General features: G+C 34.5%; 1 protein-coding gene across 12 annotated transcripts in view; it reads left to right on the plus strand.

Moving 5' to 3' along the window:
- Positions 1-27036, plus strand: part of Nlgn1 (neuroligin 1) — an 816885-nt gene that overhangs the window by 453439 nt on the left and 336410 nt on the right. The gene's annotated exons all lie outside the window — the stretch shown is intronic.

A 27036-nucleotide genomic window follows, 5' to 3' on the forward strand; every position in this document is an offset into this window, starting at 1 on the left:
TTCAAAATTTTAACTGTCCCTCAGACAAAGGACTTCTGTCTAAAACATATAAAGAATTTTTTAAAAATTAGACCCCAGAAATTCAAAGACCCAATCCAAAAATGGGCATCTGAGATGAATACACAGTTCTCAGATGAATACAAATGGCAAATAAATACATGAAAAAATGTTCATCATCATTGGTCATTAGGGAAATGCAAATTAAAACAGCACTGAGATTCCATCTCACTCAAGAAAGAACTGCCAGGATCAAGAAAACTACCAACAACAAAAACTGGAGATGCTGTGGGGAAAATGGAACACTCCTGCACTGTTGGTGGGAGTGTAGGCGGGTGTAACTACTGTGAAGATCAGTCTGGAGATTCATCAAAAAGCTGGGATTGGATGTCCCATTCGACCCAGCTATTCCACTTCTAGGCATATTCCCAGAAGAACTGAAAACATCCTACCACAGTGATATATGTGCACCCATGTTTATAGCAGCACAGTTTGTAATAGCCAGATCTTGGAAACAACCTAAGTGTCCATCAACTGAGGAATAGATAAAAAAGTTGTGGTATTTTTATACAATGGGGTACTACTCAGTTATAACGAATGATCACATTGATATATTTATAAATAAATGGATGCAACTTGAGACCATACTCATAAGTGAAATAAATCAAACTCACATATATAAATACCATTTGGTCTCCCTAGTGTAAGAAACGTAAGAGTACATAAGAGTTTATGATAATCGTGATTCCACATTACATTGCTTTGAAGGCTTATAATGCTTGCATTCATTAATTGGAATGGTTTTACCCTGGTTTGTTTGATTTTATTATCTGTGATATTATGAACAGCTATTTTGAAGAAAACAAGACATTAGAATAGCTGGTGCTGATTTAGTATCATCTTACTCTTAAGTCCTACTATGCTTTTGTTCTTCTGTTTCCTTTCATTCTATCATGTTATGTCTTATTGGATATTATTGTGTGTGTGATAGTATAAACAAATTTTCTATGGAAAATGAGATAATATAGTAGCCATCGTTCATTCTCTGTTATTTGGCTCTGAAAGCCCTGTAATGCTTTCATTCTCTTGAATGGTTTTATACTGTTTTGTTACGTTTGATACTATCGTATATGAAGTTATTCTCAACTATTTCAAAGAAAGAGACATTATGGTAGTTACTGTTAATTATGGGTTGTCTTGTGGTCAAATGCTGTGTTGCTTGCTTTGTTCTGATCTGATCTGCTTTGTTATGTCCTCTTTGGTCTTAATCTCTTTAAAACAAAAAAAATTAAGACGATTTGCATTATGAAGGGCAGACACTATATCACTTTCTTCTTAATTTATTCATCCTTTAACTTACCATTATGCAAACGTTACTTTTTGCATCAAAACAGTTACATTGTAAAGACAAGATAAGGGATAGCTTATACTTTAAAAAAATAATCTGATGTGCATTTTATATTTTCAATAAAGAATTCTATCAATTTTTCTAGTTTAGCACATTTTTTTTCTTTTTTTTAACAATAGCATCTCTTGTTTTCTTTGAAATTCTTGTCCATACCTTCACACACAATAAAATCAATAAAACAAAATAGTGTAAAGCCAATCAAAACAAAAGAATGAAAGCATTATGGGATTTCAAAGCAAGTCAATAGGAAATCAGCAGTAGCTACCATAATGTCTGTCTCTTGTTTTCTTCAAAATAGCTGTTCATATCTTCATACAGAATAAAATCAAATAATAGAAAACAAATTAAAAACAATCAAAACAAAAGAAGAAAAGCATTACAGGACTTGAAAGCCACATTCTTTTTCTTATAAGATGTACAAGCATCTCTTTGGTTCTCAAGATTTCTGTATGTCATAAATTATAAACCAAATCCTTAATAAGCCAAAATTTTTAAAAAGTAATACTAATAATGCACTTTCTTAAGAAAACCTAAAATGTACATGAGTGCAAAAATCAAGATATTTGACAAACTATATACCACTGTATTGTTTCAATTTAGCCAATTCCTGGGAAAAAGGCAGCCTCCTGACTACCGGAGGTGTAATGTGTGTAAGCAGAGACTGCTGAAACCAATGAAGTTAACCACAAATCCACTGCACGCTGTGCAGTCACTCCACATTAGCATTCTCTTCCCAATATAAAATATACTAAACATAAAAGAGTGATATAAAAAATAGATTTTAAAAAGTATAGCTGTCATTTGATCAGGCTTCACAATATGTCATGGAGAAACTATTTCTGCACTGCTTTGCCATGTCTTGAGCTATTCAGTTTTCATCATATAAATCAAAACTGCAATAGTCAACATTCGTTAGTATCATTAATTCTAATCTGTAGCTTATTCATCTCATCTGTGATGAACTGCAGTTCTCAACTGACATCTACTATTCTCAACTATTGTTCTTTTGTAAAAACTAGTGGCCACCATTCAAGAATATAGATATTTGTCTATAGGTAGATCTAATTTCTATATCTACTCATATTGTGATTTATTTCATTACAACAATGAAAGGTTTTTTTGGAGGACTCTAGTTCTATTTCTTGAGTTCCAGTGGTTCTGAAAACTCACATACTCCATAATTTACTTCATATATTTCTTTTCTCAATTTTTTATCTTGACTTATTTCCCTGTTGTGGCTTATCACTTGATTGTGAAGATAAAAACTAGTCAAAATTTTGTTTTAGAAATTGTGAATAATGGGGCTGGGGATTTAGCTCAGCGGCATAAGCACTGTCTTGCAAGCAGGCAGTCGTGAGTTCGATCCCCGGTACCAATAAAAAGGAAAAAGACAAAAAAAAAAAAAAAAAAAAAAAAAAGAAAGAAAGAAATTGTCAATAAGAATGTTTAGTGAACTTTGTCTAAAATATCAAAGAGTTAAGTTTTAGAATTGAAAGGAATCTTGGAAGTTATTATCAAGTTCCTACTTTCTACCTTATAAAGTTTGAAAATGGTTTTAAAAGTTCAAAAATGGTTTTAATGAGTTGCTGAAGGGCCACAGTTGATTAGAGATACAGTTCTAGGAGAAGCTTCAGTTCTAGCCCCTTGGTTCATGGTCAATAATTTCTCTATGTATTATGCTAATATTTAAGAAATTTCTAATTTTCCATTGTTAGGTTTAAAATGAAAGCACCCCAAAAATATACTACAAAAATATATTTTTGGTTTCTAAAAATAGCCAGTTCTGAAATAAAGCTTTTCTAAGCTTTATCATTATTTTAATAACTGGTATTTAAATTTATCAATATGTAAAATTTTCACTCAGCAGTTTCATCCACAGAAGCAACATGAAAGTAAACATTTCTACACTACCACATTAATTAAATATGAATTATTTTCAAGGAAATAATTTATGCAATATAATTTAAGCTTTTTAAATAGTTATCTTAACTTCTAATTGTATCTCATTTCTTCACAATAAGTGAATATTTAGTATTTATAAGAAATGCTTATTGCAAAGGATAGCAAAACATGTTGGCATTTGTGTTTCAGGTATGTGAGGAAGGTAGGAAATTCTCTGAGTGAAAATAATCTTTTTATTCTATTCCTAAGACTCTAAACTATAGGCATATTTGAATTTAGCAGTCCAAACATAATTGATTTAATAATAGATATCTTAAAGCACAAAAAGATACTGAACTGCTTTCACAACATCATAAACTATGTAACAGTGAGCACATTTTTTGTGTTGCCCTCATTCATATACATGCTAATCTTTGAAATTACAATACTGTATGTTTTATGATGATATTTTACTATGAACATTTGATTTTTTGGAACATTTATTAAAATAATAGATTAGAGAAGTTTCCTGTGTTCATTTTTCTTGAAGTATGTATTTCCATGATTTTTTTAAATGTCAAAGAATTAGGAGTTTCAGGCTTATTTCAACTCTATAACGTCTCAGTTAACACCAAGGCTCATAGATCCTCACTTTGATATCCTCTTTGTCATTTGAGTATGAACTATTGGCAGCTTACAATTTACAAGACAGGCTAAAACACAGGGTTATCATGATTTAGTTGTTAATTAACTGCTTTGGCTAGGAACTTGCTGTTATTTGAGTAGAATGCTGGATTTCAAACCAGCTATACAAGTTTCTTGCTTGCATTCACTATTTGCATGCAAAATGATTTTGAAATGAAAATTGAAGGCTTCTAATTTTATGCAGAATGACAGCTATGTATTTCCATAAATGTATGAGCATTTTGACATGAAACTGTTATTTCTCATCTGAAGTCATAATTGTTCAGTGTGAAAGTAGGCCATGGGAATGAATAATAATAATAATTTTCCTTTTTGAGATCATGGCAATAATAAGCATAATTTTCAGAACTGCTTATAAGCAAAAAGATCTTTGCTTGTAGGCAGTATGACAAGATTGTTACAGGGTGGGAGGAAGGTGGAGGAGAGTATGAATTGCTCATCTTTGCACCCATCTTGCCTCTCTGACCTTTCTTTCTTCATCACTACGTACTCTAGCCAGCTACTTGCCCCTATTTTATCAGGGACTATAACAAAGAGAGCAAAGGATAGGTCAGTATGGGAACCCCAAGGGGTTAATATTTTTACTTATAAAGCTTAGTCGCATGACCATTTAGTAGTGACATGTTTTAAAGCAATCTTTTTTCTCCTTTTAGAAGAATCCATTTTTGTTTTCTTTTAGAAGAATCTGGGTTGTCAAGAAGTAAAAAAGGTGTTTGTTGTACTTAAATGATGTTTCAAAATCCATCCAATTTATGTTAAAGAAGGTACCTACAATAGTGGAGACTGAAAGACAGTGATACATAAAAGAGAATAAAAGAACACAGCTAACATAAGGTCTGGCAACGACTGTGATAGTTGTTTGGCTGCCAGTAGCAGTAATAAAGACTACTTGTACTGGTTGAGAAGCTGTTTAATTCAGATGCATTCAATAAAATACATATCTCCTTCAAAAGAGATACGGTATATAAATTTATACTTTTTAAAGAAACACCATCATCTCCAATCCCAAATGACTCTGAAGGAGAGAAAATATTTAAATTCTTCCAGCATATAGATATATAAAAAAGAATGTAACAACAAAAAACAGAAATTGGTAGAAATTACACCACAAATGTAGAATTTACTGCTTGTGTTATTATGCATGCTCTTAATTAGGTTATGTAAGTTCGTTTAGGCGCTGCAACATTTTTGGTGACTCAGTAATCATTTTAAATTAACACATGTAGCTGTAAAGAGTACGGACTTAGAGTCTGAAATCAAAACCCAGGCTCTTTAAAGAATCTAAAGGGTTTAACCTAGACATTAAGAGGAAATTTTATTACAAAAGTGAAGGTAGGGGACTGTTTTTTTGTGTATTCAGACCATGAACGCTCTTTCCTGGAAACTGTTCTCTTACTGGTTTTTCTCTGTATGGTTTGATGTTTGTTTAGAACACCCACGCACACTTACCTGGTCCCTGTGTGACCAAGAAAATGCATTTGTAAGAAGGCTGCTTGGATTGGAGACACAGTCCGTGCCCTGTGAAGGGACTCTCCTCAGTGCAAAACGTAACTCACTTTATGGATATTGCATTAGCATCGTGCACAAACTGTTCCATTGACTTTTTCTTGATCCTTTTTCCCTGACCCCAAATGAAGGCTTTCTGGAGATATAAATGTGTGAAACGTGATCATTTATATAAACCTGGAGAAACATAAGGAGATAGCATTGGAAGAAAATTGTTATTGCTCTCCGATCCTGAAGGAAAATTGATTTATTATTATGAAATAACAAAGTACTCTTAAGGCTAAAACCTTCCTTGCCCTACTTCAACCTGACAAAAAGGTTTATTTCCAAGTTATAAACCTATCCAAAGTGTGGCCTTTAATGGAAAATCTGAGAGCTCCTTCACACATGGCCACAGGAGCCACAGCTCTAATAAAAGACTTCATTAAAATTATGGTTGGAATCTGTGTGCTAGGGCTATTTTCAGCCACAAATTGAAAAAGAATTGGTTGCACCTGTAATGAAGGTTCAATTAAGTGATCCCGAGAAAAGCTAGAAATAAATTCAATATTGAATCTTTCATCATTGTTTATCTTGATGGATGTAATACATGGACCAGAGACGCATATAGTCATGATCATCAGAAATGTCTTCCTGTGTTTATTTTGTACTGCAAAGTAGCCCTGCCCAAGCAAAGCATTTTTCCATTCACAGTTGTATCATAAATGATACTATCTGATTACCAGTTTCACTCAACACAGAGAGATCCTGAAGGCTGACAGGTAATGCCAGAAAAGTACTATGGACTCTAGACACAATAGTTGAAATGTGTTTTGATCATTATTTTAATTATTAATCATATGAAGTTGTCCAAATAGTTGCAAAACATTAAATATACACATTGATCTGTTCCCAGCTGGAAGCACTGTGGGCTGATAACAATATCTCCTTCCCTTCAATTGGATGTGGTATTTTGTGAAACTTTAAAGTTATCTTCATATTTAGGAAATTATTTTTGCTGTTTGAACAACAAATATTTTTCAGATCCCTTCAGAGTATTGTCTTTAGTCAAAATGCAACCTTAAAATATTCCTCTCTCCAAATTTTACCCAAAATATTTTTCACTATATTTCACTTGATATTTATCATTTTCCCTGTAATTCCCAAGCCAGTCTTTCTTAGTATGGGTATCCACATACCCTGAATATCAGGAATGATTTGGTCTTGGTTAATGTCCAGCACCAGTAGCCAGCCTCTCCAGCATAATCTTCAGAACTAACTAATGCAGTGGGCATCAGCAGTTAACACTGAAGTGCCCTCCTTAGGATTCTTCTCAGATCTAACATATCCAAATTTAGAAAGATTGGAACTTTACCACACTCTGTTCAAATCAAATGTAATTTTATAATCTCTAAATAAACCCTCCAGCTCTGTCCTAATCAAGTCACTATAATGCCCATCGTGCAGAAAAGACAAAATTGCTTCTAGCACACTGCCTCACACCTTGCAGCAAGTAATAAATACTTGATGAATGAATACCCAAGAAGTGCAGAATGCACATCTACAGCCAAGGTCGGAGCAATTATGTTGCTGGAAGTTGCAGTTACAGGAAAGGAATAATCACCTGAGTCACTCTTCTGTTTAAGGAAGTAAATGAAATGGTTTTGTTTATAATAGAAGTATGATAATTGAAAACTCATCTATCATTGCCTTGCTGCTCTGTACTTCCCCTAAGTGTATTTTATGTCACTAAAACAGTGAACTGTTTTTGCACATTTTAAATACACTGTTGCAACTCCCTTGCATTTCATGCATGTTTATATTAGTTCATCTTGTTCCTACTCAGGTTGGGGATATGAAAGCAGTAATTGGGAAGTCTTTGTGCTGTCTCCTGCAGTAGATCCTGTCGTCTCTGTTCTCTATTTTCATTTAGAAAACTTCTTATTCAAATATGTTATATCCTTTCTTAATAGGGATCAGAAGGAACACTTAATAAATTATATATACATATAACATGTATGTGTCACATTTATAGTATACCATATATATCTCATTCATATATATATATATATATATATACTATATCATATACATATGTCACTTCTGTTTAAATGTTATTTATTTACTATTTTTTTTATTGGTTCTGGGAATCAAACTCATGACTTTACGTTTGCAAGCAGACACTTACACCGCTGAGCTAAACCCCCGACCCTTCATTAATCCTTAGAATAGCACTTTTAGGCTAATGTAAGTGGCTCAAGTTTACAGATGACAAAATTGAGTCTATCAATCTATCTATGTATATTTTATATATACCTGCTGACTCATAAATGTCAGCACCATATCCAGAAGCAGAAAAAGACAAACCAAACAAAAACAATGACAGTTAAGGAATGAAGAATATAGAAGGTTTTTTTTTGCAAAAGATAATTCACAATCCTCAGGTATATGTGGGAAAGCAGAGGAAGATGACTGTAGATGCAGAACAGGAGAAATCCGCAGTCACAAGCAGGTGACTGTCATAGCCACATGGTTAGATTTTAAACTGAGTCAGAAGATGTATTGTTCTTGGCAGCCACTACAGTAGGTGGCGACATTGTACTACCTTGGAGATGAAAGGAAGCATTTTCTTCTTTTAATATCTGAAATTAATCTATAATGCAGTTATACAGCTCCCGACTCTTGTCTCTTATATTTCTTCTAGTTTCATGAACTTTAATGGAGCAAAAGACCAAACAGGTATCACTCACCACATCTAATTAAGAAATCAGACCCAGAAAAATAAGATCTCTCTGACTCTGCACCTCCATATGCTTAGGGCACATCAAACCCAAATGTCACAGATTCAATATATTGCCAGAGTTTGACTATTCGTTGCTCTTTCTTATTTTTCCAATTAACAGAAGCATATATGATAGTCACTCAACCCAGAAATCTAGCAAAAATCCTTGTGGTGCTGGCACAATGGCTAAGAGCACAGCTTTTGGAATAAGCAGGTTCTGAGGTTGGGTTTGTATTTCACCTTTGATTTAACAGAGAAAGATAGTTTGTCATTTGACGTTTCAGTTGAAGAGAGTTTTAATCAATAAGATAAAAGCAACGATAATTTTCAAATATTATTTTGCAGATCATCTGATATAATACAAGTATTAAGTCCTAGAAAATATTAATTATGGTGATAACAGTGGTGGTTAAGGCTGATCCTTTACTTTTTCTTCAATTATCATTGACCTAAAAGGTCATTCAATCCAGGACATTCTAGCTAAATACTTCCAAATCTTCACCTATGTCTCACACTCTGCCTTGAGCCCTAATTAAGTTTTGCATGATTATTATTGTATTATTGTATACTTATATGTAATACTTTTTATTTCCTTTTTTATTTATGATTATTATTGTATACTTATATGTAATACTTTTTATTTCCTGCTTGTTCCACCTCCGTTTGTCTTTATTTTTCTCAGCTTAAGGTTTCCATTAGCTTCCATTCCGGCTGTTTATACATTCCAAAACCCATTTTATACCTTGGCGAGTTTTGCATGATATAAAAAACTCTGAATATTATCTAGGAACATATTTATCCTCCTGCTCTCGCATCTCTTATCCCCATTTTCTAGAATTCGAGTGAGAAGGCAGGCAGTCTTTCCACCTCTTCCCACTTTCACTGGTGCCATTACATCTGCCTGAAGTATCCACCACACTGTCCAAATTTCCAATTCTTTTTCACCATTTCAAATCCCAGGAAACATTTTCACATTGTCTTTTGTGCCCTTCCTTTGGGGAGAGCTTGTTTGTGTTTCTTTTATACCATGGTAGATTTGGTATAGATTTCTTTGCATTATTATCACTGGATATCATTCTTATTAATGTTGTTACATACCTGGCTTAATCTGACTAGCTGTCAATATCTAGCACATTATCTAGCAGAAACATGGGTAGAAGCTATGAGAGAACTGATGGAGCCTGGTGACTTAACAGGCGGTAAATGGAAGGGAATGCACTAATTGCCAAACCTAATTCATTTCCTGCCATGCAAGTCTACATGAACCCAATAGTCTCTGGTAGCTGGCAAGCTTTCCTTCCTCTTTGGGAAAGTCATTCTTTCTCCTATAAAATTATAAAAACTTATTTCTATTCTTTTTTGGTGTATATTAAAGAAATATTTTCATAGACAATTTAGGGTCATATAGTGTAAGAGATTTTATTGTTATCATACAAATACCGCTTACCCAGCGACCTAAACTAATACATATCTATAAGCTTGAATTTATACATATCTATGAATTAAATTGCCAAAATATTTGGTACTGATCTCATTAGGCTAGAATAAAGGTGTCAACAGGACTCTATTCCATCTTACAAACTAGTGAGAATCTGTTTCCTTGATTTTTGGAGTGCAGATGTAGGACTAAGGACTATTTCCAATTTCTAGAAGCTCCCATATTCCCTGGAAATTCTTCATAACCACCCCCCTTGTTTCTTTCCAATCACAGATATCTTTAAGGACTCTTGTGATAAAATTTGACAATTCAAATACCATTTTACCACTTGAAGTATCACAAGCATGGTTTCTTGGATTGGAGCATAGTTATAAGAATAATTATTCTCTCTACTATGTTGAGCCAAATTATTACTATCTGGATGGTCCTTCTGAGAGCTAAAGGATTCCTGGTATAAGGAGTGAAATTCTCTTTGGTCCTGGAAAGGGGGGTTTCTTCTTTTAGGTTGAACTCTTTGAGTATCCTGTTGAGAGATTTTGAAAGAACTAGAAATAAACTTACATTTTTAGTACAAAGAAGGCCTTTGACACTGTTAGAGTAAGTACATACACTTGGAGGGCATTTTACTCTCATACTATTTATTACCTTACTTGGCAAACTAACAAATTTTAAATTGATGTTACACAATATCAAAATCCGAAATAAAATTAGCATATGCCCTGTTAGCACCTATTCTCAGCCCTCGCCATAGCCCTTTCATTCTCCTTTCCATCCCATCCTCTACTGCCAATGTCACTTACCCTCTGGACATGGGAAAGCTTCCTTAGAAGGTGCCATCCGGCTCTGAACCCTTCAAGTCTTAATGCTACCCATTACCTAGCCTCCCTCTGACACCTTCTTCCTATATACCCACCTCCTCCCTCGGCTGCAGCCCTTGATGCCAGAGTCTCATTTCACTCGAACACACATTCCCTTCCCTGTCATGTTCTCCTTCCTTGAATTCAGTCGTCAGTTAGTGATCCCAGATTGTCTCGATTCCCAAAGCTAAATATGTCCTATCAATGCTTCACTATAAGTAGTCACATTTCTTACCCAATCTGTTTTCAGAGTTCTCCAAAGTCTTTGTCAGAAGCAATGTTCTTTCATCCAGAACTGTCCTATTTCTCTTTTATACTTTGCCTTTCCTTCTTGAAACCCCAAGATGTTTTGATAATCTTATTTCCGTGTGCTTTTAAACTTCTCTTTATTTTTTTCATTCTTTTATCTCAGAGGAATATTCCCAAGACTTAGTTTTACTCCTCTTGTTTCTGTGCAATCCTGGTTGCACTCATCACTTACCTAGGACCTTGATGACTTTGCCATAAACTCTTAAGCCATCTATATCTTCCAAATAACCAGCTCATTAAATTGAAGCAGTGAAATTTGTTATCTTGCTTTAAAAGTCACCTTCTCACGGTGATGCTGTCTTTTTCAGTTCTTGCAAATACACTGTTAGAAAAGCATCCTGCCCTGAAAGTTTCTGAAGGAATTTAAAGCAGCAATTGAGATCTTAATAAGTGGGAGTAGATCATATTAGTAGAGTAACTTTACTTTTAGAGTTTACATCTCCAATGCACTCACAGTTTATAAATTAATTTCACTATGTCCAGATCAGGTAAAATGTAACACTGATACTTTCATTTGATATAAAACAAATAAAGCAGTCTTTTCTTCAACAAATGAAGCCAGGGTAAGCAATAAGTATAAAAAGTATAAACTTTAGGGGCGCAGTTCTGCAAGTATGCCCATACATTTATTTTCTCCTTGCTATGAATATTTGCCACTCATGTTGCACATCAAAACTAATAGAGTAGCACAGTGTTCTTGCTCCTTTGGACTACAGGAATCTTTGCAATCAATCAGATTTGCATTCATAAAAGCCAGCATATTCTATAACAGTTCACAATGGAAAAACAGAGCAGAATTTAAAACATAAATAAAATATCCCTTTCAATATTATACTTGCATTATTATTTGATAGAAAAATCATGTCTCTAATAAAAATTTTCTGAAATATTAATTTTCACTGACATTTATAATCATTTCCTTTCTAGCTCTCCTCCTCACATGACCTTTCTAATGTTGCTGATGTCAATATCCTTAAATGTATATTCCCTTAAAGATGTGTTTAAATTCAAAATATTGTAATGTATTACAATTAGATCTGATTTTAATGAAGAAATATATAATATTAGAGAAAGCAAACGGGGGAAATAATTTTCAATTTGTCTTTTGATTATAAGGAGAAAAATAACTACAGTTTAATCTCTACAATGCCTTGCAGTTAGATGCTCGATCTTGCTCATACCAAGAACCAAGAGTATTTCTCCTTTCCAAGTCTACTATCAGTCACCATGGTAGATAGAAATGGGTCACGATGAATTTATTCACACTATGAAAATTAGTAAATGCTATAAATTATAGCTTGTATACGCATAGCTTGCTTTAAGCATTTGTGTGCTCCAGAAATGTGCATATATCTCTTTTAACAATGTATTCAGTTGCTAGCTCTGGAGAGATGAATGAACTGGTTCTTTATGTTATTGTGTGTGTGCTTGTATGTTAGTGTGTGCATGTTTCATTTATAGTTAACTAAAGATTTAATCTATTTCTGGAGTAAAACAGTCACAAGGAATTGTGAATCCCATTGTGTTGTGGGGCTGTGTAATTTGATGACAACGTACTAGCCACAGTTACTGTAACAAATGGGCTGTCAGCCACAAAATCTCACTATTTAAAAGACTTCATAAACTACATCAAATTGTAATTGCGTCAATGACTTTAAACAAACTAAATTTTAAGACGAAAATGAAGCAATTCTGTAAACCCTTCAGATAGTTTCAAAAGCACACTGAAAACAAGTGTAGCAATAAAAATCAAGTTTGATAAGTAGGGTAAGCAGTCTGATTTGTTTCCAAGAATAATAAAATAATTTGAAAATGTTGTGTTAAAATAATTCAGTTTGGGGGAAAGCAATAAACACATATATCTCTGTAATTTTCTATTAAAATAACATGGGCAATAAACCAATTCTATTTTAGTTTTCCTCCAATGTTCCATTTCCAGTTCCACCAAACTGTGAGTTTCTGTTACTTTAGCAGAAAAGAAAAATCTTGATGTTGGGGGATACATCCATTTATATAACATGAGGCGCAGTCTTAGACAATAGAAATATTATTGAATTTATGTAGAGTCAAAACACAGTCTGCCTAGGTAACTTTTATGATTGAAATCAACACAGTGAACTTTTTCAGACATAGTGGTAAAAGAGTATTTTAGAGTTCTTACATTAGCAGACTTATTATTTTCGTGAAACAATTTGAGTAAGTCCATAATATATTTCTTTTAGGAAGCTCTTCAGCTAGGAATAGAAGTGAATCTTGGCCACTTTTTCCCTCTAACATCTAGTTAAACTTTCTAGGCTAAATTAAGACTAGAAACATTACTGCCAGTAGATTAAATGTAGCATACCATGTGATATATAACGTTCCTGAAGTAAGAATAATTTTTGTATTTTTAAGCATTCAAAGAATTCAAAAGATTTTATGATATGTGAAAATTATACATAATTTGGATTGCCATAAATAAAGTCTTATTGGGAGAATACAGTCTGGCCCCTTATTCTATGTGTCATTTATGGCTGGATTCAAGCCCTGAGAGTAGAACAGAGTATTTGCCCTACATAGCATTATGGCTTGCAAAGCCTAAAATGTCTACTATTGGTCTCTTTATATAAAATTGATTGATTAACCCATAAACTACACAACATTACTTTTATATTTGGTATTTTAATTCCATTTCTTTGACTTAAGTCAAGATTAACAATTTTCTTAAAGATATTAGATAGCTACACATGCTAATTATGAAACATGTAAACAAGGAAAGGAATGATAAATAGGTAATTAATTAAGTTCTTAATAGATTCAGTGCACAGATTTCTCCTTTTCTATTAATTATCTCTAGTCAAAGGCTCTTGAGCACTTGGTAAGTCCTCTGTTCTTGATGTTTACTCCTCACAAGAATACAAAGGATAAAAGGACCAAAAAAATTTTCAAGACAAAAAAATAAAGGGAGAGTCATAAGTGTATGATATTCAGTTTTTAAGTACTAAGCATTAATTTGTCACATGCATGCTTTAAAAATATGTACTTTACACACTGCGCTTTGGCATTACTTCATTTTTAAATATCAAGAGCCATGGATTATTAGAATCATTGGAGCTTCTCAGGGCCTGGCCATATCTCTGGGTGCATCTGCCACAGTGAAGATGTTAATATGTCCAAATGCTATTTTTTCTGCTTATGGTAATGTGAACATGCAAATCACAAACTAAGGAAAAGAAAATAATTCTAGATCAGGGGTAGACAAATATAAACAGAAATGCCATGCTAATTACCTGAATTTTCCTCATGAATCTTTTTCTATTTGTTTTTTTTTTAATTACTAAATGTGTTTTTGAAAAATTGTAGATCTAATTTCTACCCTTTTAAGGCTTTCATACATATGAGGGCAGAGAGAAAGGGAATCTAACTTTCCAGTTTCAAAAAGCAAGATATGCTTAAAATCATCTACTCAAATCCAAAACCATCTTGAGATCTTCAGAGTTTTATTGAAAGTCAAACATGCAAAGCATGGAGACCCAAGGAAAGAACTACTGATAATAGTATAAGGTGTAATTCATTTTTACCAATGGAATAATTCTAGCATATGTGAAAACATTTGAGGCTCAGTTATCAACTAATTAGGATTTTATTCTGGTTAAAGGCTAAGAGAGTTTTATGATATGGGAGTATATGATATTTCCTTATATTACAGCAGATGAAAGTTGGTAATTATAAAATGATGTTTTGAGGTCATGAAAGTAACAACTAACAGCCTTATTTCGCAGCCACATCTTCTGACTCTAATCTCATATTTTTTGGAAATCTGTGTAGAATTTGAGAAAAGCATCTAAGAATGATCTTAGAATTTTTGATCATGTAGTTTAGTGAGTGATTAATGTCATTCAACCTATCAGAATCTAGAGTCTAGATTTTCTTCTCTCAGCTTCTGAGAAAATCTCTTGCTTAGTGTTTATCACCGAACTGTGGCTAAGGATCTGTGAGGAATCCATGTGTTGCTAAGGCCTTGCTACTGCCAGGGAGGAGGAAGAAGTACTGTTCTTACATGCACTTATTTTAGAAACCAGAAGCTAAAACACAGAAATGTAAACAGGATATTTGAAAGATATTATTTTTCTTTGGGTATTGTTAAAACATTTCTTTCAGTGGCTTGGCATTTCTTTCTATTGTATATTAATTTGAATAGTGTAGAACTATACTTAAATCCATTTGCAATCTCACTGTATTCTATTTGTTAACTGTATCCTGAAGAATATTTCTTATTCCGCTTATTTGGCTCATGCTTATTCTATATGTAAAACAAGTATGTGGGATCCTCATTACAAATTCTGCATAATATGATGAAAGGTTTTATTTTTCAAAGAAGCATAAAATCGAGGTATCTCTCTTCACAATACTCAAGGTGTTCTGATTTGGTCACTTCACTTTGGAAATTTTATTGGAAAACGATCTGAATTTACACAGAGGGCTTAATTTCTTTTTCGAGGATAAGCCCTAAAATGCTGTGGAATTGTATTGATTTACCCTGAGAAGCCCTGCACTGTCCTTCAAGTAATCTGAATTGAAAGGACATGCTGCGGTTGCCGCATCAGAGTCGAAGCCATTTGTCTCACAACATTACACAGTGTATATTGAGACTCCAGATACATTTAGATTGTCTAAAATACAGCTTTCATGTTTAAGTCATTTTAATGGCAAGCTGGTATAAAACTAACGATCAGATCTTCTGATACAGATTTCATTATGACAAGTTTGTAGTTTGCCTGGCATCCAAAATTTGGTTACTTATACAATCAGCCCTTGACAGAATGTGACTTGATAATACTAATCAGTGGTCACATTTGATGTCCCCTACTGTGCCATATGTATGCCATATTCTTACCATAAACTCTTTAAGTTGGATACTTATATTTCCAAAGCACGTACTTTTCCTGCTCCTTTTGGTAGGATACATGGAAGAGAAGTAAAGCTGAGCCCACTCTGTTTTGATTGTCCCAAAGGAAGAGACGTTGGACATGACTTTCACCAATATCTTCAGTCTCCTTTTATGGCTGAGAACATCACAATCGACATAAAAATCACTGACTTTAGCATTAAAAATGCAAATTTCAAGGGACTTTGTGTGAAGATAAGAAAAATGTGATAATTCAATTACAAATCAATCCAAATACATAGAGCAACATTTTATAATAGTTATTTTTATATTAGCTTGTTCCTCACAAGGTTGAATAACCACAGAAATAAAACAAAATACAACAAAACAAAAAGGTGTGATGGTGCATGTCTGTAATCCCAACATTCAGGAGGCTGAAGCATGTGGATTATTGTGAGTTTGAGACTGGTTTGGGCTACACAGTGAGCTCAAAACCACCCTGAATTGCATAGTGACACCCTGTCTCAAAAAGACAAAAACAAATTAAAACAAAACAAACAGAGTGAGGTAGAATAACGTAAGGTTATATTTATTATCACACATTCACTTTGAGTGGCCAATGGCTACTAAATATAGGTTTAAAATTACCAAACCTCTTTGAATGATAACTTAATATGTAATCATGATTTTCTTTAAGAGACTATTCTTACTCTTTTTACTGCTTGGAGAATACATGAATTAGGCTCAGAATAGTGTACTTTGGCTTGTAACGAAATTAAGTGAAAACACAACTGCATTCGGATGAAGCTATAATTATTCTGTGAGCCCGGTATATCATGTTTAAATATGCTATCTAGAGCATTATATGTTTTGTGACTGTATGTCAGAAACTGTTCTCCTAGTGAGACAATAGCATATGAGACTCACGACTTCTATCCAAAAGCTATTAGGAGGCACAAATAGAATACTATGCATTCAGTGCTTCTTACTTTTCTGTAAAAATCTTTGGTTCTGCCACCTAACATCTTTGATGGGTCCCGGCATTAATGTAGTGTGAATATCATGAATAAATGTCAAGCAAAATCCAACATAGCAACTGACTCGTGAGGTTAAGAGACCAAAAAAGACATTGTGTAGCTCTATTAGGTGATTTTCCGGGGGACAAGAAATACCACTGGTGGGCTTTCAGGAAGGCTGGACCTTTATCAATTTCTGGATACTGGTTCTTATATCTAAGGAGAGGATGTAGAATGGGGGGAAATGGGTGGCTTGGCCAAGAACCATAGCAGATTTGCCTGTTGACTATGCAAAGAGAATGATAGAAATGGAGGAATGAAAGATAGTGGAACAGACAGATCATGAGCTCTTAACAATTGTCATGTATGTTTATGCTAAAGACACATTTAAAATATGGATATTTGTAAAATATATGAGCATTATTCCTTACAAATCCAAGCTGTCTTTCACTGTATTTACATATTTGCTTACTAGTAGGGACAGATGGCCGCCCCAGATAAGGAGGAGTTGACTAGAAATTGAGAATTAACTGTTCATGAGGCCAGGTCTACCTCAGCAAGGGGCAGTTTTCCAGGCACAGCAGAAAGGAAAGAAGGTATGAATTACACCCCTGGGGCAGAGCGGTGGGGGTCCTGAAACAATGTAGTGATTACTGAAAGCTAGGACAATTTGTCTTCTATTTTAAAGTCTCAAATGACAGTTGGTGTCAGTCTCAGCCAAATTCCTTGAAATATTGTCATATATTTCAGGGAGCTGTAAGGGGCTTTTTTATTACATCCTTTCAAATTCTGATGTGCCCTCAGGAAGTTGCTTTAAAAATCCTTGTAGTGCTTTTTTCCCCAGTACACAAAAGACTCCCCTCCCTCTCTCTCTGTCTCTCTGTCTCTCTGTCTCTCTCTCTTTCTCTCATTTCCAACTAGCTACAAAGTTTAAAAGACTTCATTCTGACAGTACAATTTAAACTTTCAAGAACTTTGTAATACATTCAACTTGCATGGCTTTAGGCTGCCAATTTGGTTTTATTTTTTGAAAACACAACTTTCTGAGACTTTAAGTTTAAGAATTTATATAAATTCCTGTGGGTTTCTTCTGGCACCACATATAGCTTCATACTGCATGGTCTTTTAAAATTATAACTTGGATGATGTAAAAATTGTCTTTTTTTCTTTTTTCCTGTTTCCTTTCATCTCTCCCTTTTCCTCTTTTTCTATTCAAATCCAATAAATATTTATTTGTAGGTTAATAATATTTAAGGGATCATACTAATCCTGGAAACAGAAAGAGAATGAAACACTATATCATCTAGGGACAAGAATCTATTTCTTCTCTGATTATCCCTTTTACAAAGGTTACCTCTTTTGTATTTTCTTTCTCATTTTCTTTGCTTTTTCCCATTTTAAATGGACACCTTAAATATTTTGGGGCATGAATGGGAATGAAGGTTTTCATTCAATTACTTTCAAGTTGGTAAGCACAAATAAGTGATGTCGAGGCCCACCGTATATTTTCACCTTCAACGGAGCACTTGAAAGAGCATGTGAACGAGATATGTTCTATTTCCTCTGCTAGACCTCTTTCATATAAGAAAATGCTCCTTCCCTAGGGAGGCATGGTTGCATTTATGACTTTGTTTGGGAGTCAACGAAGTAATGGTAATAAGATTTGACAGAAGATGTCAACAGATGCAGGACCAGAGTGAGCTCCTTTCATATAGATAAGGGATAAGCTCATGTCACCACACATTGACTACACAACACTGGGGATGCTACAGTGCTCACAGTAGAAGCGTTCTCTTGGCTTTCCAAGTCCCATACATTTCTGAAATGGCTGCCGTCTTGGTAGGTGAGTATCCTCTTAGAAGACTGCAGAGTTTCTAGTTTGATGGAATTTCAAGCCTCTGTGGCTCTCTGAAGTATAAGTTCTCATTGTTCTCCTGATGCAAATAGCTAGCAACAGTTTCAGCATCTCTCTATGTGCTTGCTGAGTTCTCTTTCCTATGTGGACCATCTTCGCAGTAGAAAGAGCCCTCAGGCCTGCCTAAATCCATTACTGTAGATTCCAATTTCTTCTAATATTCTACAGATGAAAGATACTACAATATTATTGCCCGTCTTTATTCTTATTTTTCACAGTGTGAATTTGTAACTGCAGCCTAATTGTTTAAGGACTCTAGAGGAAAATAAAAAAGGAAAAAAAAGAAGAAAATGTTTGTGTTATCCTCCAATCCTGCTTCGAGCAGTATGTTAAGGAAGACTCTGAGGATCCCATCCTGGTTCAGTGAGTGCGCTCTGGCCCACCAGGGATACACATCACACACAACAGAGGGGACTGATGGCATGCAACCCTGACATTTCCCATCTGTGATAGAGCGCTGTCCTAAATCTCTATGAGAAAGGAAGATAGACTTCCCATGTGGCCCTCCCTTGGGTGTACATTGGCCTGTTGGGCTCTGGCCATGAGTTATATTACCAGATCTGCCAGCGATAATGGATTTGATAAGAAATACATCACTTGGGGCATTTCAAGCAAGCACAGAAACAGTGGGTAAAAATAACAGAAGACAGGGTTTCAGCACCACTTTCTCTAACAAATTTCCCTCTCTGATTGTAAAGGAAGTCTCAGGGAATAACCTTTCCTGGAAGCAAAACGGATGTCACTGACATGAAGAATTTGTGAGGGTCCAAGAACTCTTGTTCTAACAGAAAATAAAAATCCTTCCATTAACTTTTGAGTGGTCTTTGGAATTTAATCATGGGAAATGTATTCTTGCAGTCAACTGAGGAAATTAAGTTCTTCCATATAAGTAGAATATAGAATTTTAAGAAAATGTTGGAGGGAGAGCTGATGGAAGGGTTATCAACTCCAGTATTATGGTTTTCTAGTTGAGGAAACCGAAGCATCCTAACCCAGTGGGTCTTTATTTCTGAAGGGAAAGAAAATCAACATTTTAATTGTTAAACCAATTATTTCACATGGTAGGAAACAAAAGAAAAGAATATGAATAATGTGCGTAATAATTATACAGGTTAGTAGCATTGTCATAACTTGAACAGTCCAACCTTGTTTGTGTCATAAGCCTAGATGCTTTTTATATTTAGATGATTATTCTATGGTCATATTTTTATTATGATATAAATCATCTGTTTTCTTTCCCTATTAAATTCACCTATGGGATATTTTACTCTACTGAAATCTGTAGGCTTAATCATAAATTAATTTATGATATATCAATATTTGATATGTCTCAATGCTATATAATTCTTATTGTCTACTTACACTGTAATAGTCCATAAGGATACATATCACACTGATCTTAAATTTCCAGAGTATTACTATACTGCCAGCTCTATAGTTAACCCATTTTAAAACACATTTCTGATACATTATAATTACATTTTCCATCATTTGAATCGAGGTAAAACAAGCTATCTCAAATCTTCTGTTTCCCAAAATATGTATTACTTTCTCCTTTTTATTTAGTAAATATTAACAATATCCACCTTGATTAGGTTCTCTTTGATTAATTAATTACTTCATGAAAAAAATCTTTCAAAGCCTCAAACATAAAGCAAACTATGAAATGTCTCCTTCCATAGCTTATGGCATTTCCTCCCTTAGGATCAGTTGAGGACATTTCCATCTGCGAGTCTAGTCAGCAAGAAAAACCTAGTGAAGTAGATTTGGTGGCATGAAATATCTATGCCTTATTGGATAAGCTCAAGAAAGATTCAAAACCCAGGAAGCCCAATGCTCAGCTGCATTATGAACAAGTGCATCACTAGCCCTTCTTACATCCCTTTCTGAAAGGGTACATGAAGAAATTTGCCCAGTAATTTCTTCTTACCGAGGATGAAATGTCATGACAGGTTGCTAGCCTCTTCTCCTGACATACATTAAAATATGTATAGTTACTTACAGTTTCTTCATGGTATTTTTAGGGTTTAGGATGCTGCAGTGAAATGTTTCAGAGTCAAGGACCAGTACCCTATGTGCCCACTTCACTAGATTTATGTTTTAAGGATGAGTCCTTTTCTGTCTCTTTATCCCACGTAGAAAGTTGAAAGTGACTATGAAAGAAAAGAATATCCTAGAGAAGGTATAGCTTAGGCTTGTCTTAATTTTCTCTTTCATTTCCAACTTACTACAGATAAAAGAAAACAGTAAAATTCCTATAGAAATATTGATAATTATATTTTACTTAAACCTATAAAGTCAGGGAATAACGAATTATTTGTAATTAGTAACTAATGGAAAGATATTTAACTGATAATACAGTTAATACTAATGGAAACTGATAATACAGTTAATACTGATAATACAGTTAATACTAATGGAAAGATATTTAACTGATAATACATAGTGCAGTTGATCAATTGCATCCATCCAGTGGTTCTCAGTTCAGAACTGCATTAGGACTATCTTGGAATATTTTACAACTTATTCCCTTCACTCCAACCTTCAGTGATGGAGTTTAAAAAATCTTTTGAAAATATTTAGTGTAATATGTTTAAAGAACCACACAAAATGTTTGCATTTCCAAACCATAAATTCACTTGTAGTAAATTATCTTTAAAAAATTCAAAATAAGTAAAAAGCTACATTAGAAGAGCTCAGAGTAATTTATTATACTTGGGATTTTAAGCAGCCTGAATATTTAAGGGGCAATGGTAATTTATGTCCTTATAATCTCTCGTCCAGCAATATAACACCAGCTGCCTATACTGGTCTTGAAGCCTGCTTAGTATAGATCTGGCTCTGAAACAGGGCAGGAGTAGCCTGCTGGTGAGAGGTATCTGTGACTTTTGTAAGCCTGGTAAAGATGGGAACAATTAGACTCAAGGTCAGTATTGAAATTATATTTTGAAGAAAAATAGACACTGTAAATGACCAGAAGGAAATAGAAGAAAATGAAAATGATTTGGCTTGTTGAGCTAGTAAGATTGTGCATTGATTATTTTTCTTTTATTTTGATTTCTGTTAACATAATTTTAATGTCAGCTCAGATATTTTAGTGAGAACTCTTGGCAGGCCAAAGACTTTTTCACCTTTATTAATTTATCTAAAGAGTAAAATATAAGACATCCATGGGTGGCTTAAACTCAATACCTTTGGACTCATCATTTATTTGTCTTAATGACCACAAAGTATCTCTTCCTACGAATAGGATGGGAAAATGCATTATTCTTCCATTACTGGCTCAAACTTGTATTAGAATATCATCTCCCAAGATGAATGTTATCATTTTAAGGAACTAACTAGCATAGGCACTTTATTTTATTAGCTGGTCACAAATTTGGCCAGGAAGTCCTTATTGAAGGGCCCAAGGCAAGTAAAATTTGATTGGAGGAAGTAGCTTCAGCTATGATAAGTAAAAATCCCAGAAAATGGTTTTGACATCTGGAAAACAGCCCAACAAAGCAAAACAAAATGCAGTGTAAGCCTCGATTGACTAGCAAGCAAGGGGCTTTTGGTCGACTCATACCTACTGATAAACTGCTCCCAGGACCATGTATGAAGCTCATCTTTTATCATGGAATTTTCCAAATAGAGGCATCTCATGCTCCAGACTATTCTAAACAAAATTTAAAAAGCATTGTGTGTATATATTTGAGTTACAAGTTGACCTCAGACTCTCAAATCAAGACTCCTTTGTTTAATCTGTACACTGTATACTCTGTTTACCTGAATATGCTAATAGTTGCTAATTATATTGTCTCACTGTTGGTGCTGACATTTAAACCTGGATTCTTCAAGGCTTGTGTTCCCATCCGTCTAGACTCTTAGGTCAGTGATAAGAGATTTGTGAATGTTGGGCTGAAGAGTTACACCCTGAAGTCTTGGCAGCCTTGATTCCACACACTTGAAACCATTAGGTCATGGTGTTCTGTTTCTTCCTGTTCCCTCCTGGTATCTGGCAAAAGTTCCACTGGAGGAAGGGCTTCTCAAATACTAATGGGCACATGAAGTCACCTTGGCCTGTGAAAATGCAGATTCTGCCTCCTTAGAGCTGACCCGGGGCTTTTGAGAGAAGCCAGCTGGATTGCTTATTTATGAGCCATAGTTTGAGTAGCATGGGAATGAACCTAACTCTGAAAGACAGGGCAGAAATGGCAATCTTTTCTTACAACAGACTAGTTATCAGTCTGCATCACCAATTCCAGTATCCTGTCTGATATTTTAAGTCTGAAGTTTTAACTGTTAATATTTCTTCCATTTTATTATTTAATAACATGATTCCCTTTCTTTTATTTTCTTGTCTCATAGAACTATTAAGTGGGAATAATAAAATAATATTTTAATGAATTTTATAAATTTTAGTATCTATGTTAGTGAGGTTTTATTTCTATAATAAACAAAAAAAATCTGAGAAATATCTGTTTTGTCTCACGATTTCAAAGAATTCATTCTATGTTTGATTTAGTTGCTTTTGGTGTGTGGGGAGTTGGTATAACATGGCAGATGCACGTGGCAGAGCAGACAAGTTTACCTGTGGGACTCTGGGAAGTGATAGGAGAGTGGACCTGGGTCCCGACAGCTACTTCAGGGGTACACACCACTGTACTTCCTTTCTCTGTGCACCATCTTCTAAACCTCTACAACCCCCAATAAAGCCACAGGCTGAAGGTCGAGTCCTTTAGTACATAGCATTTGAGAAACTCTAACTCATAATAGTATCCTCTGATTTAGATTTTAAATAGTCTATGCAAATTTTCATGCAATTTCAACATGCACATTTTTTGGATGTCTTAAAATTATTAAATTAGTAAACTTTCATAAAGAACGTACAATGCTCTCAATTAATGTGTATATTATATAACCCCTCATGCTTGTTTGCAGAAAAAACAAACAGAATTAATTTGATAATGATGTAACATATAAAGACTGTTAGAGTAAGACATTTTGTATTAAATTGTGCAACTTTATTTTCATTATTTTGGCAATTTTCTATTTTCCTTGTCTGCAAAATTGGGACAGTAACATCAGGAGATAGTGAACATTGAAAAAGAAAATTTATATAAAACATGTTGTAAATTGAAAGCAATTTGTATAATTGTTAAATGTCAATTACTCACTGACTTTTATGTAGCTTAACTAAAATAATGTTTTATTGTTATTCATAACTAATATCTATGAATGCTCTTAAATATAAGAGATTTTTTAAAAACTTCACAAACTCACTTTACAGTTAGAAATACAACATTTTGTTATGACATACACAAACATATTAAGAAAGTAATCCTCAAACAATAACAGCGTACTAATTTTTGACAAGTAATTATTTAGGCTATTACAAAGTTCAGCGATTTTTATAGCTAACGTTTTCCCTCCACCTTTGCTAAATCTAGTAGCTTATCTCAATTTTTAAGTGACAATAATATGTAAGGAACTGAAAGTTGAAGTAAATCCATATTAACCTGATATAGAATGGCTTCTAGAACAATGATCAAACTTTATGAGAATGCAAAAACACTCCTTAAGTGTTTTAATTGTTGAGAAACACTGACACGTGTATCTAATCAGTCAAAAATATTAATTTCCTTTTTTCTCCTTCAATATATGTAAATGTTAGCCAGGCTGCCAAAAACGTGAATCAGAGATTAGCTTAAAACTGTCAAGAGGAATACAAAACGGCACCTTCTAGGGCATGTAGGCAAACCAGATACTTAGTGGAGACAGGCTAATTTATCATAGTGCAGTTGCGATGGCAACAAGAGTTCTTGGTGCCATGTGACTCAAAGCAGTTTCTGTTGACTGGCTCAGACTGACTGTCAGTTCAGCAAAGGTTCCACTGTTTGCAGTGAAAAGGAAGGGAGAGCATTGATGCTTGTTGAAAGGCATAATAATAATAGTGTATCTCAAACCATGAAAGCATCCCTTTGTCTCCTTGACGTTTATTTTCATGCTGGCTAAAGAGATCCCTCCAATTTTTGTTACACAAAGTCCTCTTATTTATTCACAGATTAAATATGTGTTCCTCTGTTTACTAAGAACTCCATCTATGCCAGAAGAGTTGCAAACAAATATTTAAACCTTTCATCATCCTCATAATATTTTATTTACAGTGTGCTGGATTTTGTACAGCATTTGTCTAATATTTTTCATAAGATTACAAGAAATCTGGATGCATGAAATATGTGCCAGTGACAAAATTTCCCTGTCTATAATTTTTCAACTATTAAAAAGGTAGAATGATGGTATTCACTTCTGATCTCAACAAGGAAGAGGTCTTTAGGGAAGGTAGAGAGTAGGTTTTCACATAACCTTTCTTGTCTTCTTTCCACTGTTACTTTCATTGATGGATAAGTAATCAGGACTGTGGAGACGGTCACAGTCTTTGATTCAACAATTCCACTCTCGGGATTTTATCTTGGGGAAATTCCACTAGCTAAATAGTTCTGTGACATAGTGGGGAAAGAATGCTTTGGAGTCACGCAGTTATGAATTTCAAATGCTGGCTCTGCCACTGCCTTTGGGGAAGCATTTTACCTCTGTAAGCCTCAAGTTTCCTGATTTGTGAAACAGACTTGAGGGTATCAACCATGAGCAGTGACTGGGAGCCTTATAAATCATATGCGCTAAGTGTCTGGGTATGTATCTAATGTGTATCTAGCAGAGATACACATTATGTGGTGTATGTGGTACTTAGTGAGGATCACCTGTAAAGCAAAAATCATGGAAGCAATCTACATGTCCAAGACTACAAATGAGTTGGTAGGTTCCCCACACATAAATGAGATTTATTGAAATCATGATGATTTAATATTTTTGTTCAAAAATATGACTTATGAGGGATATTATTTGCTTGTTGAAAAATAACAGTATTATGCATGTCAGAAGTAAAATTATGGGCTTTGTAATACATCATGATCATATATAATCCTGGCTGATGAAGGCAATTTTCTTAATAAAAATAGTGTAGTACTATGACTATAATTGCTGTATTAACACAAAACAGTACGTTTTATATTAAACAAACATAATGAAAGAAAAGAGTATAGAAGTTGGGCTCAACAAGCTCAAGCAAAGATCAGCTACTAGCATGAGTCATTAAGCTCTTCTTCCTCTTTCTCTTAAGAATGCCCACTCACCTACCTGAGAGCAGAGGCAACGTTAGCTCAGAAGCTGCTATGCCAACACTTCCATGTGCTTCTTCTATGTTCCCTAAGTGGTTTTGCCTCAAGTAAGAAAAATAAAAGAATCTATAGAAAGAATCCATGTGTGAAAAAAATTCCGGTTTATACACTAAACAGAGAGTGAACTAAAGAAATGTGGAAGAGTAGAAACAACTTGCAAGACTGATTAAAAGGCATGGCTAAAATTTGGAATCAATTTTCATTCAGATTTAGGATTTAGGTCTTTGGCAGCCTGGCGTATATGAACACATAACTCCAAATCATAGTTTTGGTTTTTTTTTCCATATAGAACAAAATTTCATTCTGACCTGAAAATAATGACCGCAGGAACCGAGAGACACATGATTTTTAGCTGACGTGTTTTTTTTAAGTGGCAGTGGACAGCTCATTGAGTGCCAGGTTTAATGCTGACAGTTCAGGAATGAGGGAGAAAGAGAGATAAGAAGGTATTGATGAGGCAGCTAGGTCAGTCTTGCAGTGATTGTGGACACGTTTTTTTTTTTTTTTTCTCTCTCAAAATTCTAACATTACCTGCTCGTGTACAATACTATTATCTACTCTGGCAAAAACAGGCCATATTTCACCTCACCCAAAAAGTATTTCATGTAAAAGCAGAAGAAAAATGTTTGATCATGTAAAACATAAGTGTTTGCTCTACTTTTCTGCTTCTAACCATGAGACCAATCCTCAGTATGCGTGAATAGCCTGTTAAATTTTATTGTCAACTCTCTCAAAGTAGAGAAAAAAATATATATATACATACCAAAAAAATTTTCAATCTGAGGGATGCCTCTGCGCCACTCCAAGTCTGCCATTCACTCTGATTTTCTGGGAAGGGTGGAGGAGTTTGTGAAACAAAGCCCAGTGCAAGATTTACAGACTCTGCCTTATACTTCCACAGACACAGTGAAGGGTAGGGGCTTCGGCAATATGGAAAAGGAAGAGCAGAAAATTCACAAGCTACACACCCGTATAAACACACACACAGTGTAGCTTGTCCCTTCATACCTGTCTTTGTGCTTCCGGTCTCCTTCCATACAAGTACAAAGTAGAGGGGCAGTGATGGTATGGCTGTGGGAGAGTGAAAGCACAGAGGCTCAGAGACAGGGAGAGGCTAAAGCTCACATGAACCAGCAACAACAGATCGCAGGTTGGG

Source organism: Cavia porcellus, unplaced genomic scaffold (genome assembly GCF_034190915.1).
Source record: "Cavia porcellus strain 051 isolate PalLab524CR breed Dunkin Hartley unplaced genomic scaffold, mCavPor4.1 scaffold_17, whole genome shotgun sequence".
NCBI lineage: Eukaryota > Metazoa > Chordata > Mammalia > Rodentia > Caviidae > Cavia > Cavia porcellus.